At 42.2% G+C, this 13645-nt stretch overlaps 1 long non-coding RNA gene across 1 annotated transcript; it reads right to left on the reverse strand.

Annotated features, from left to right (window-relative positions):
• Positions 1 to 12020: 12020 nt before the first annotated feature.
• Positions 12021 to 13320, reverse strand: LOC148315093 (uncharacterized). The gene is made up of 3 exons (XR_015841281.1): positions 12990 to 13320; positions 12370 to 12423; positions 12021 to 12280 (listed from the first exon to the last, which is right to left on the reverse strand). It is a non-coding gene; the product is annotated as an uncharacterized LOC148315093 (long non-coding RNA).
• Positions 13321 to 13645: the final 325 nt, after the last annotated feature.

The following is a 13645-nucleotide window of genomic DNA, read 5'->3' on the forward strand; positions in this document are numbered from 1 at the left end:
GTAATTTATTATTATTTTTTTTTTTAATGCTTTATAGAGCAAATTGCACCTATGACAGTTGTTATTACCACAGAAGCCATCTCAAATGGTTGCAAACTCTGAGGGTGACTTTGAACCGGAAGTCCCGCCTCAATCGTCATCTGATTGACAGCGGAATCCTGGAGCCAGAGAAGAGAAAAGAATCAGACACGAAGTTGAAGAAGCGAAAAAAAATAAACATCGAATCTTAAAGTTCTCGCAACGAGGGTGACTGTTGGGGTCTGGAGAAGTGACCGGGAGATGGGGAGCCCCGTATTTTGGTCTTGGTAAGAGGGTAACTCACTTGATGTTGACGAGGGAACCTATGCCGCTATGCTATATACCGTCGTGAGAAAACTACGGCCTGGGGGCCACATGCGGCCCGTTAAACGTTTTAATCCGGCCCGCCGAATTTGAAAAAAAAAAAAATAAACCTTGTTAATGTTTTATTTTCAAAATAGTGTGGTTTTTCAAAGACAAGCTTTTGTTCACTTTCATTTAAAATTAAATGTATTTTTTTTCTCAGATGAGATGAGGTTACCAAAACACTCCATCCATCTGCTCCTGGTCCAGCCCCTCTGTCAAATTTTAGAACCCATTGTGGCCCGCCAATAAAAAAGTTTTCCCACCCCTGCTATATACTATAAACTATGTTAATGTCGTCAGGCCATTATAGAGTATTTCTTCTGACATTTTGAAGGAGAAATAATACTCAACGTTTTATTTTTTTATGATGTTTGAGGCATTCTGACTGAAATACAGTTAAATTGAGGTTACCAGTAGTCATTTCCATTACCTGTAAATGTAAATTAGAATGTAACTTACTACAGTGAACCCTCGGTTATCGCGGTTAATGGGGACCGAGACCACCCGCGAAAACTGAAAATCCGCGAAGTAGCGGCGCACCTTCAAAAATGCTTAAAAAAAAAAAGTGCGAAGTAGCGGCGCACCTTCAAAAATGCTTAAAAAAAAAAAGTGCGAAGTAGCGGCGCACCTTCAAAAATGCTTAAAAAAATAAATAAATAAAATAATATATATATATATATATATATATATATACGGGTAGAGAGAGAGAGGGTGAAATTCATGTTATAACAAAAAAAAAAATTATTAAAACATTTTTTTATTCCCCAGCCATTATTTTTGTATTTATTCAATTACTTCTTTTTGTATTTATTTAATTACTTCGACTTTTACCTGCTGGTACGCCGTCCGGTGTGCCCTGGCATTCTTCATTTATTTATTCATTTATTCATTCATAACTGACAGCCTCGCGCTCCGCTCATGCCCGGGCGGAAGGTGTTCCTCTTCGGCTTAACAACCACGCACGCCGGCCGGTCTCCTCCGGAGCTCTCGCACGGTCCCGAACGGAGCGAAATGTCGCCCCGCTAGTGCCCGGGCGGAAGTTGTTCCTCTTCGGCTTAACTGCCACGCACGCTGGCCGGAGCTCTGGTACGGTCCGAACCGCGCGAAACGTCGCCCCAAATCGTGCCCGGGGGAACGTGCTCTTCTTTGTCCACTCTCCTCTTCGCCCACGTTCTTCTTCGGCGCACGCCGGCCGTCTAACCACTCCAGCGCCCCGTCGTGCCGCTCGGCGAAACTACAATGCCCCCGAATATTTTTTAGACCCGCGAAGCACTGAACCCGCGAAAGGTGAACCGCGAAGTAGCGAGGGTTCACTGTATTGCAGCCAGATACCTATAAAATGTCATTTAATTTGCACTGTTTTGATCGCCACTGTTTTGCTCATTGAACAACAAATGAAAAGATGAATCATACACAGTGTTTGTAAAGATAATTGTCAATGTTTTATTAAATGAAATTCCAATGTAAAATTGTGTAATATTGTGTTATATAATGGGTCTACAACATACATTTCTCACAGACAAGTAGAGCTTTTTCTCATGAAATGTGTTGAAAAAAAACTAACATTTGAACATTGTTTTGCGTTACAACATCCGTGTTTACTGGTCATAAATTATTAACTTAAGTTTAATATACACTACACGAGCTGGGTAGCCACCACGCCTCAACCACCATAACAAGTTCGCTAACCCTTTAAGTCGAACGAGGTAGCTAACATATCGGGTTCAATTTGTACCAAAAATATGCTGTTGTGCCTTGTGTCTCTGTATATGTCGTCATGACGTGTCATTTGACAAAGCCTTGTGTCGATGTTAGTTGTCGATGTAACAGTCTTTGTTAGATGTCAATGTATGTCTATGTTAGATCTCAATGTGTCGATGTTAGATGTCAATCTATGTGTCTATATTAGATGTGTTTATGTTAGATGTCTATGTAAATGTTTGTTAGATGTCGATGTGTGTAAGATGTCTATGTAAAGGTTGGTTAGATGTCGATGTCTATGTAAATGTTTATGATGGATGTCGATGTGTCTGTTAGATGTCCGTGTTTGTTAGATGTGATTGTAATGGTTTATGTTATAGACGTCAATGTAAGTGTCAATGTTAGATGCCCATGCATGTTTGTTAGATGTCGATATATGTGTCATTGTTACATTTCAACGTAAATGTTGTTCGTGCAAGTTTCCAGTCCTCCAGCCACGTGACATCATGCGCGTCAAAGTGATAACTCGTACATTTCACGGAGGGAAAAAAAACAGACACCATTGGTAGTTTTGACCGGGAAAAAAAAATCATTTATTTTTTTCGAACACCTCATGTCTCTTTCAGCGTAAGAATAAACATGACACGACCAAAATAAAATATACCAACACAGGCAAATATTTAAGGAGCACTCAAGAGATACACTTCAGCTCATTTAATCCCACCTATTTTTACTAACGCAAACCCTTCAATTCTAGCGCCCACAGAATAGTGTGCTATAATGCTATAAAAATATGGAGCCTTTACCTGACAGCGTTTGAATATAACTGAATTCCCATTGCTCACGAAAAACTGAGAAACTAAGAACAAACATTTCAAGCACAAGCTTGACTTGACTTCAACAGTTCTATTTTTTCTTTTGTGACAGCTCAGACATCAAAATAATGCTTTCCTTCTATAAAATAAAAACAGCATGACAAAAGGTGCTGAAATAAACTATATACGGAAGTGCGTGAGTGACAGTGTGTGCATGTGTTTTTGCAACGCATGTGTACACCCCGCCATACAAATTACACAATTCGTTGGGTATGTGGTATACACTTAAAAACAATTGCCTTGGAGCAAGTGAACACAACACGTCTCACACTGTATACATGCTGTAGAAGGGCTGGGCGATATGACCTCAAATCAATATCGCGAGAAATCGAGCAATTTTACCTCGATAACGATAAATGCACAATAAATTCCCACGTGGACTAAAATCAAAATAAATGCAGGAATTGCATATTGACTGTTTTTTTTATTGACCAACTGGTACACTTTACTTTCAATGAAAAATAAAAGTACAAAAATCATTTGTATGAACATTCCAAATAGCTTGCAGGGTTCGCGGTTAACTTTAAAAACTGCTTGCCCATAGGGCAAGTGCCACTAAAATTTGCCTTGCCCGAGTGGCCAAATTACTTGCCCGACTTGGGCAAGTGACAATTTTTTTTCTCTAAGAATAAAATGTTTATGGTTGTAAAATGTGCGCCACAAATGTAAATAAACATATAATCTGATAAGCATAAATTAATCTTGTTTTCATCGTCAACCATGAAACCCTACTCACAAGAGCAAATGTATCATCCTGTGCAGTTATTGAAAATGTTAATTGTAGTTTTAATAATTAACAAATCTGCATGTTAAATTGGGAAAATGATATTACAGCAATCCAGATGATCAATTTTAAGTCCAGGAGAGCGTATTAATTGAGGAATCACATGAGTAAATTATGAGTGTGGCAAATTTGTGTATTCCTTTAAGACCAGTGCCTGTGGTGCTGCCTCCATAAGTTTCATAGCATAAACAGAACACAGTCACTGACACTATGTCAGGTCACATCATGGAGCTAATGAATTAACAGCCAATAATCAAATATTACTCCCTTCCTTACTCACAACTGAATTGTCTACTTAAAAATATTCGAGCTATTTTAGTCATGTCAGAGGAATCCGAAATGTTCGGATTTGAACGAACTCGTCGCCAATTTTCGGCCAAAATATCGTAGGTTTTTGTTGTGTTTTTCAAACTTCAAATGAGGATGCTACGACAGCGAGTTCCAATACTGCGGGATTTATTGACGTCCACTTTAACTCGACATTCACTGAACTAACTGATCCCCGTAGCGCCCGCCCATTGCCCCCGATAAGGCCAATGGACCATACCAAAACATAAGGGGTTGTCTGGGTTAAACCATCACCATACAGTGCACACAAACAGATCACACCACCGTTTTCGTCAAAATTAAAGATATTTGGCTGCTTTAAAAAATGCTTGCCCGGTCGGGCAAGTTGCCCATAATTTTACCTTGCCCGTGGCCAAATTTCACTTGCCCCGGGCAATCGGGAAGCGGTTAACCGCGAACCCTGAGCTTGCTTTGCATGACTTGAACAATGTCACAAAGAAAAAGGGTACCTCTTGCGAAATCTTTTTCTGCAAATAGATTGCGCCAAGATGCTCTCATGATGTAAATAATGGCAAATAAAAAAACGCTAAATAAAATGAAAGAAAATGTCAATGCAAGCCAAATAAACAAGTGGGTATTATCGGGGAAAATGTGCCGTCTCGAGTACTCTGCTGCGCAGTCGCCACTTGTCATCTATGTAATGCACAGTTAGGCTCAATCAGGGATCCATGTTGCGACCCGACCACAAGTCGGATGTAGATGCAAAATGCTTGACATGTCTAAGCTCCCGGCCCGATGTAGTCCATATCGGGAAATACGGCTTTCATGAAGCGTTTAAATCCTGTGCGCGCCACGTAACTAGAGGAGCTTTATCTTTAGCTATGTGCTAAGCTATCGCGTCCACCTCTGAGACGTTCTCTCGTATGGTGTCGCCTCCGTTCATGGGCTGTTGTCACTTGTCGAACCTTGCTTCTCACTTTGAACTTTCAGCACAGCATGGTTGTGTTGTGGGTGGTGAGAAAGCTTCTGGATTTGAATCGCCAGCAACGAGAGCGACAGACGGGTGGAGTCACATGACTAGAGGCGCTGTAGCGGTCTTAAAGGGGCATGAACATTGCCGCAGACAAAAGGCTTTTCTTTTTTTATTCATCGAATTTACCGACATGGGCAAAATGATTTCGGTCATTGTAATAAATTTCGGTAACGGTAAATTTTCGGTTTATCGCCCAGCCCTATGCTGTAGCATGGCTTTTTTTGCCGTGGGTGTCAAATATTTTACTTTGTTTTCAGAGTGCTTACAGACCTCTTGGTTTCGCCTCAAAATAATTGTCTGCAAAGCAGTCTGTGCCATCCGCATCATTGATGTGCAGGAGTAGCTTGTTGGTAATAAATAGCTGCAAGAAGTCCGCTGTTTGCCGCAGCATCCAGTGGTCCAGCGCTCGCAGTGAAAGTCTTGTCTGGCAGCCCGAACCATCCCCAAACATTTCGAGATGCACGCCCACTAAATTCCAGAAATATAAACATGGACAAACTTGACATTCTTCCAGATTCTGTCTCTTTGCATTGTTTTGAAGTTACTCCTGCAACTTTTCCACTTCTTCGATCCTCCCCATTGTCTGAAAAAGAAGTGTATATTTTGATTTGAAATAATGACCTCAACATACCAATACATTTGTTTATCATCTGAACTGGATTATTTTGAAACAACATTTGGGTTGGACATCTGGGATTTGTTGTTGTGTATATTCAGAGTAATCCTTTTCTTGTATATAGCTAAAGCAATAGTCGCTGGCCTTGAAAATGGGTACAAGACTTGACCAAATTAAGATGCCATAAGGTCTAATTTGCCCCTTCTCTACCACAACTGATTTAGAGGCCATTAGTAACAGATTTGAGAAGACCACTTTTAAAGATATGAAGCCAGAGCTCGGCACCGGACCCATTTTAATTATTTATTATAATTTTAATGTATTATTGAGCAAATGACACAATATGTCAGTAGTGATTACCACAGAAGTCATGTCAAAATAGTGCAAATTCTGAGGTCGACTTCAAATCAGACAGGCGGAGACGAGCGCCAGAGAAGAGATGAGAATCAGAAGAGATGTTGAAGAAGCTAATAACAAAAAAAACAAAAAAACACATCAAATCTCCATGTAGTAGCAACGGGGATGGCTCATGGGGTCAGGAGAAGTGAGCGGGAGATGGGGAGTATGAGGTGCCGTTGGGGACAAAAGTCAGGAATCGCTTCACACTTCTGAAATGCACTCTTACACACCAGTGAAATTGTTGTTGCTCATGCATACTTATGAAACGCTATCATACATACGAGTGAAACGCTCTCATACACACTAGTGAAATAGTTGTTGCTCATACACTCGTCAAATGCGCTCATACACATAGGTGAAACATTCTCATACACACCAGTGAAAGGCGCTCAGGCACAATTGTGAAATTATTGTTATTCATAAATACAACTGAAACATGCTCATGCCCATACACGAGTGAAATGCTTTCATACAAACACCCACACTGTTGAAAATGCTGTCATGAACACAAGATCGCTTACAAATACTAAAATGTAAAAATTAATCATTTATTTAGCAGGGATGCATGGTGGGCGACTTGTTAGCACGATGGTCTCACAATGCAGAGGTCGCGGGATTGATTCCGGCTTTCCTGTTTGGAGTTTGCATGTTTCCCACACGCCTGCGTGGGTTCTCCGGTTTCCTCCCACATTCCAAACACATGCATGGCAGGTTGTTTGGACACCCTAAATTGGTGTGAGTGTGAGCGCGGATGGTTGTTTGTCTTTGTGTGACCTGCGATTGGCTGGCAACCAGTTTAGGGTGTACCCCACCTACTGCCCCAAGATAGCTGGGATAGGCTCCAGCACCCCCCGCAACCCTTGTGAGGAGAAGCCGTACAGATAATGGATGGTGGGATGGCATTCATAATGGACGGCCGCCACGGTGGGCGACTTGTGAGCACGATGGTCTCACAATGCAGAGGTTGTGGGATCGATTCCGGCTCCGGCCTTCCTGTGTAGAGTTTGCATGTTCTCCCAAGCCTGCGTAGTTTTCTCTGAGTTCGCCAGTTTCCTCGCACATTGCAAAAACATGCATCCATTTACTCTGATGCCAATGTTTTCTGTACCTTATGGCAGATTTTTCTCTTTGCCGAAGACTATTAGCACTTGTAGAGCGAGGACCTGTGCCACAGTCGTCAACTGCACCCTAAAATCTGATCATTTTGTATTTTAGACATTACACACTACACAGTTAAAGATGGTCCAAAAAAGAAAAATGGATTAATGTATTTCAACTTACATAATACTCTTTAAAGAGCTGACCAGCTCATTCCCAGAGGTACGTATTGGGGCGTATTGGTCGTCTTTACAGAAGACTCCAGGAGGTAACTCAGGTTTGACCTTCAGCCACAACAGAGTGTTGGGTGTGAGTGCTTCCAAGTCGTTGAGGTCGGAAGATGTCCTTGTGATAGGCCTGCTGTTTATAACTGCTTCAGCCTCACCAAGCAAGGTATATTGACTTTCTTCACCCGAAATTTGTTCTTTTACAGTGACATTCAGGATTTTTCTCACAGACCAAATAAGTCGCTCACAGCTTCCTCCGTGGTGGGAACCTGCTGGGGGATTGCTATGCCACTGAATACCTTTTTGCAGCAAGTGTTTCTCGATTTACTTAGTGTTCCATTCTTTGATTGATTTCTTCATTTCACTGTCAGCTGATCTAAAGTTGGTTCCGTTATCAGAATACATCTCTCTCACTTGTCCTCTTCTGACAAGAAATCTTCGGATTGCGTTGAGACAAGCATCTGTGTCACGTGAAGATGCAATTTCCAGATGTACGGCTCGTACAGCGAGACATGTAAAAATCACGCCGTATCTCTTTACTTGTCCTCTAACCCTACTTACTTAGAATGGACCAAAATAATCAACGCCAATTCTCTTGAAAGGCGGATCGTCAGGTAGCACTCTTCTGATGACTCTAGCAGCTCGAGGTATCCAAAACTGTTGATGCAGATTAGCCATCATGTGGTTCCTTCCAGCGTGAGCTGTAATCTCATGAATGTATCTCAGGACTAGCTTTGTGTTATGTGAATCCTTGGCAAGATGGCTTGCTGTTTTGCTGTTTCAGGCATGGCTGCGTGGCTCAACTGTCCACCAACCCTCATGACACCATCTTGAAGTACTATATTGAACTTGTAAAGTGGGCTACTTTTCTTCACCCTTTTTTGTTTTTCAAATATGGCTAAATCTTTTTTGAAACTTCGCCTTTGACAGTATTTCACAAGTTCTCTTTCTGCTTTATCCAAGTCGTCGCAGGTCAAATACTTTCCTTTGACAGTTCTCTTGAATAAATTCATCTTGCCTTCTTCACCTAATGTGATTAACTCCTTTCTATTTTCCTTTACTCTGTCAGTAAGTCTTTCAGCTTTAGAAACCAGGCTACGGCCTGCTTCAATGCTGTCCAAGACGAATAATGGTTCATCCACTGGCCCAGAGAATCTTTGGGCTACAGTGACTGAATTACATGCACTTGAGTCACTCATTTGACCTCCAGGTCATTAATTGGTAATTTGAAGTGGTTTTTGTGTTTAACTAAATTCCTGGACACTGCCTGATTTTTTTCAGAGCTGTACAACCACTAGAAAGGGTGGTTCCCACAATGTGAGTTTTGCTCAGGTGGCCCAACAATGTCACAAAAACAAGTAGGGGTGTGTGTGTGTGTTTGTATAAGCTACATGTTGGGGACCAACATCGGACAGCACACCCACTGTAGGGGACCAAAATTTTTGTGGGGACCAAAAATCTGGGCCCCACAAAAAAGAGCATTGAATTCAGTGATAAGAAGCTCAGGGGGAGGTCCTGTCAAAGTTTCAGGGCTTCCCAGGAAGGTCACAAAAACAAGACGAGTGTGCTAGAAATGTGTGTGCGGAAAAATTACTCAGGATCGCTGTCTAGTGGTCGGTCCCGGTACTGCACTTACGCACACTTCACACACTCGGCTGGTCTGCGCATGTGCAGGACAGTCTGCTTTATGTCAGGCAGCCACCCTCCCCTCCCCCACAGCCCAACCCGAAAAATTGAGATGTTAGTTAAGTATTTATTCCTATTATTGAGTGAGATTACATATTTTTACTTGGCAGCTGGCACAACAGCTAAGCTTGGAGCACAGTTATTGCAAAATAAAATAAATAAACAGTAACAACAATAACGATTGTTAATATTGTTATACTTTATAGCGTAACCTATTTATACTAATTTTCTGTATGCAATTTCAAGTGCAACTAATATAGTTGTGCATATAGATAGCCACCAAACTCCATACATTAGATAAAAATAAGAGCCACGATGTTAACCAATTAACAGTTCAAGAAAAAAGCAGACATCCAAGAACTTGCTTTGTTACTTTTGCGTGGCCAGAACTACAAACCCCAAAGCAGAGCAAACCCAAAACATCAGAGAAAGTACAATACTTTTGTCAAGGAGTGGTGCTGCTGCTTTGCGATCGCTGCCACCATAGTGAACGCGCTCCCACATTCGTGCACACGCACACATGCCACACACCTGTTTTCCACGTCCTGTCAGTCCACTCCGTCGGTCCGCATTTATTTCGTTGGTCAGCCATCACGGTTGGGTGCGCACTAGATCGCTGTTAAACCATCTTCTACGCCACAGTCCTCGTGTTCAACAAACATTTCTCCCGAATTCGCCTACCATGCACAACTCTCCACTTTCAAACCGAGCGCCGCTGTTACTTCCGGGTTTTTAGCGCCAAGCACTTGACGCTAGCGTGTGACGTCATGGCGAAATACTAGGTTTTAAAATAAAAATTTTCTTTTTTTTGTACAGTCTAAGTGCATGGGGTTATGATAGATCGAATGAGTATACCTTTATGTACTCACTAACATTTATGTTGATCATAAAATGTTGTTTTGATGAAGAAAACTGTTATTTTTTAGAATCAATTGGCTTAGGGCACTTGGGCAAACTACGGCCCGGGGGCCACTTGTGGCCCGTTAAACGTTTCAATCCAGCCCCCCAAACTTGAAAAAAATTAAATGAATAAGCCTTGTTAATGGTTTATTTTCTAAATACTGTGGTTTTTCAAAGACATATATATTGTTGTAATGCTTTTGTTCACTTTCGTTTAAAATTAAATGTATTTTAGGACTCATTGTGCCCCCCCCCTCCCAATCAAAAAGTTTGCCCATCCCTGGCATAGTGGATGGGCCGAGGAGTTTAAAAGGCACACATCATGCATTTTTCAGTCAGTTTTAGCCAGGGCTTGGTATGGGGAAGACCAGCTGGTTTACATGTAATCATTAAATTTTCCCAAGTTTTATTTAAGTTAATTGGACAAAACAAAAAAAACGCAATATTCTTCTGCCAGAGAGTATGTAATATTCTTCTGCCATTTTATTGTAGAGGGCCATTTTGAGCCCCTAACAATATTATTCAACCAAGAGATCATGAGTCGTCGCCCACTTACTTTCTGAAGTCAGCTGGGATGTCACGGCTGTGACCCTCGTGAGGATAAAGTGGTTCAGATGGAAAAGTAGGACTAAGGGCTTTTTCTCAGGTTTCCATGCGCAAATCCATGTATATTAGGTTAATTGGAGACTCTAAATTCTCTACTCATCAAATGACATTCGTGACCCTGATGGATAGATAAAATAGATTATTAATCTGCCATGGGAAGTCCAAGGTGTCTGGTAGAAAGAAATGCATTCATACACTCATTACACAGTCAACCAAGCAAAGACACAAAGCCTAGGGCAGGGGCGGGCAAACTTTTTGATTGGAGGACCACAATGGGTTCTAAAATATGACAGAGGGGCCGGACCAGGAGCAGATGGATGGAGTGTTTTGGAAACCTCACCTCATCTGAGAAAAAAAATACATTTAATTTTAAAGGAAAGTGAATAAAAGCATTCCAACAATAATATTTGTCTTTGAAAACCACAGTGTTTAGAAAATAAAACATTAACAAGGTTTATTCATTAAATTTTTTTCAAGTTCGGCGGCCCGGATTAAAACTTAACGGGCCGCATGTGGCCCCCGGGCCGTAGTTTGCCCTCGCCTGGCCTAGGGCATAAACACATACATGTAATATCCAATCCGCTTATTCTCACAAGGATAGCGTGCTGGAGCCTACCCAGCTGTCAACGGACAGTAGGCGGGGCACACCCTGAAGTGGTTGCCAGCCAATCGCAGGGCACGCAAAGACGAACAACCATCTGCGCTCAAACTCACTCACAAATGCAACCTCCACACAGGAAAGCTGGGTCCCGGGATCGAACCCTGCATCTTGGGACTGCGAGCCGGATGTCCTAACCAGTCTTAACTCATTAAATACCAGCCATTTTCACTGGAGCAACCCGCTCAATCCCAGCGTTTTCCTGGGTTTTGACTAATATTGCAAGGCCCACAGAATATAGTATTCTAATGCTATATAGACATGGAGCACACCCGAAGAAAGATGAGACTCTCTTCTTTCAACAGAAAAAAATGTTTGTTCCTATCTTTTTCCATTCTTGAGCAATCGGCATTTGAAAATAGCTAAATTTCATGAAAACTCCAATCCCTGGGGAAAAAACTGAGAAAATGAGCTTTTTGTAAACTGATGCATTTTGACCATAATTTGAATTTTGACACTATTATTTATGGCTTTTATGACACCTCTAACATCTAAATAATGCATGCCTTCTATAAAATAACAAAAAAAAGCACAAAAAATGTTTTTGATAAAATAAATTTATTTGCACATAACACTAAACGACTGAACTGTTGAACTATGTACAAAAATGAAATACATCAGTGTCATACATACTTTTTTTTTGTGTGATATAAAATAAAACAGTTGCCTTGATGCAAGGGCACACAACATAGTTCACACCACATTCTTGTTTCACTCCGTTTGCCTTTGCACAAACAGACCCGACACTTTCGTTGTGGTCTGGCTTTGCTGGTCCGTGGAAAATAGGCGAGCTTGTGTTTGTCCACTGGGGTTTGTGTGAAAATAATTGTCTGGGAAGTGATTGCTGGCATCCGCGATGTGCTGCAGAAGCTCATCCGTGAGAAACAGCTGCAGGAAATCAGCTGGCTCCTCAGACTCCAAATGGGCAGCGGCATTCAGTGGTCCAGGGGTTGCTGTAAAGTCGATTTTCCTCGGTTGCCATCCAGTGTGACGCCATCCGGAACCACTGCTTCCTGATGCACAACCTGTAAATTACAGAAATACAAACAATTGGAAATATATATTTATTGCTGCATTTTATTGCTGGCGTGTGAAGTTTCATATTATAATTTACCTTTCTTTACACCAACAAGACGAGGAGGAACTTTCTTGCCGCGGGATGCACAATCTGTGAATTTTAGAAAGTATGCATGATTACCACACCATTCAGTATTGTTGTTTCCTCGTCGGGGAGGAGATGCGCTCGCGCGTAACTGCACATTTACGCGACATTTTCTGCCCGCAAGATGCATGATATGTACAATAAAAGCATGAGGGCTAAAACCACATGTTCAATGGTAACTTGCGAGCGTTTACTTCCTCGTCGGCGAGGACTTACGCTCGCGTGTAATTGTGCAATAGGCGCCCGGACGAGAAAGTCAGCGAGCAAGCTTGCGTCTAACTGCACATTTACGCGACATTTTCTGCCCGCAAGATGCATGATATGTACAATAAAAGCATGAGGGCTAAAACCACATGTTTAATGGTAACTTGCGAGCGTTTACTTCCTCGTCGGCGAGGACTTACGCTCGCGTGTAATTGTGCAATAGAGGCGGCCGGATGAGGAAGTCAGCGAGCAAGCTCGCGTCTAACTGCACATTTACGCGACATTTTCTGCCCGCAAGATGCATGATATGTACAATAAAAGCATGAGGGGTAAAACCACATGTTCAATGGTAACTTGCGAGCGCTTACCTCCTCGTTCGGGGGGATCTGGTGAGGACTCTCAGCTGCTTTGGCTATTGTCCGAAGGCAGGCGATGCAGGCCGCAAGGCACGCGCACCCTCTTTAGACGCCGTTTTGTTGTGACGACGACGAAGCGTCATCCTCTCAACCAAAGCGTCTCCATCGCCTTGATGCTTTTAGGAAGCTTTTTTTTAAAAAAAAAGCATTCCTCGATCGTCATTTGCTTGGAGGATTTCATTGCTAACGCTACTAATGCGACTGCTGCTAGTGCTGCCGATGCTGCTGCTACCCACGCTGCTCTCCACACTTATAAGTCTACCCCAGGATCCCGCCCCCCCATTTGTACCTCTGGCGCAGATTCAAGGCGGATCTTTTGCACCTCTGCCCCCTGCTGGGTGATTTTTACATGATTCACAATGCGGACAAGGCTGATTCTCAGTCAGAGGTTGCATCAGACCCTTATGTACACTATGACGTAAAAAAGACAGGAAACGTACTTATACGTCTTTGGTAGAGGGCGCCATTGCATTAAAAGACGTCTTTGTACGTCTAAGGGAGTAAATGAGTTGAACAAAGTACAGGGTCCTTCACCTGACTACAGATGATCTTCTGGGGACTTTATTTGGTTTTAATCACTTTTGGGGTCTGTATCTATGCACACTCCC

Source organism: Idiotropiscis lumnitzeri, unplaced genomic scaffold (genome assembly GCF_059441095.1).
Source record: "Idiotropiscis lumnitzeri isolate Australia: NSW breed Sydney's pygmy pipehorse unplaced genomic scaffold, RoL_Ilum_1.0 HiC_scaffold_130, whole genome shotgun sequence".
NCBI classification, from domain to species: domain Eukaryota; kingdom Metazoa; phylum Chordata; class Actinopteri; order Syngnathiformes; family Syngnathidae; genus Idiotropiscis; species Idiotropiscis lumnitzeri.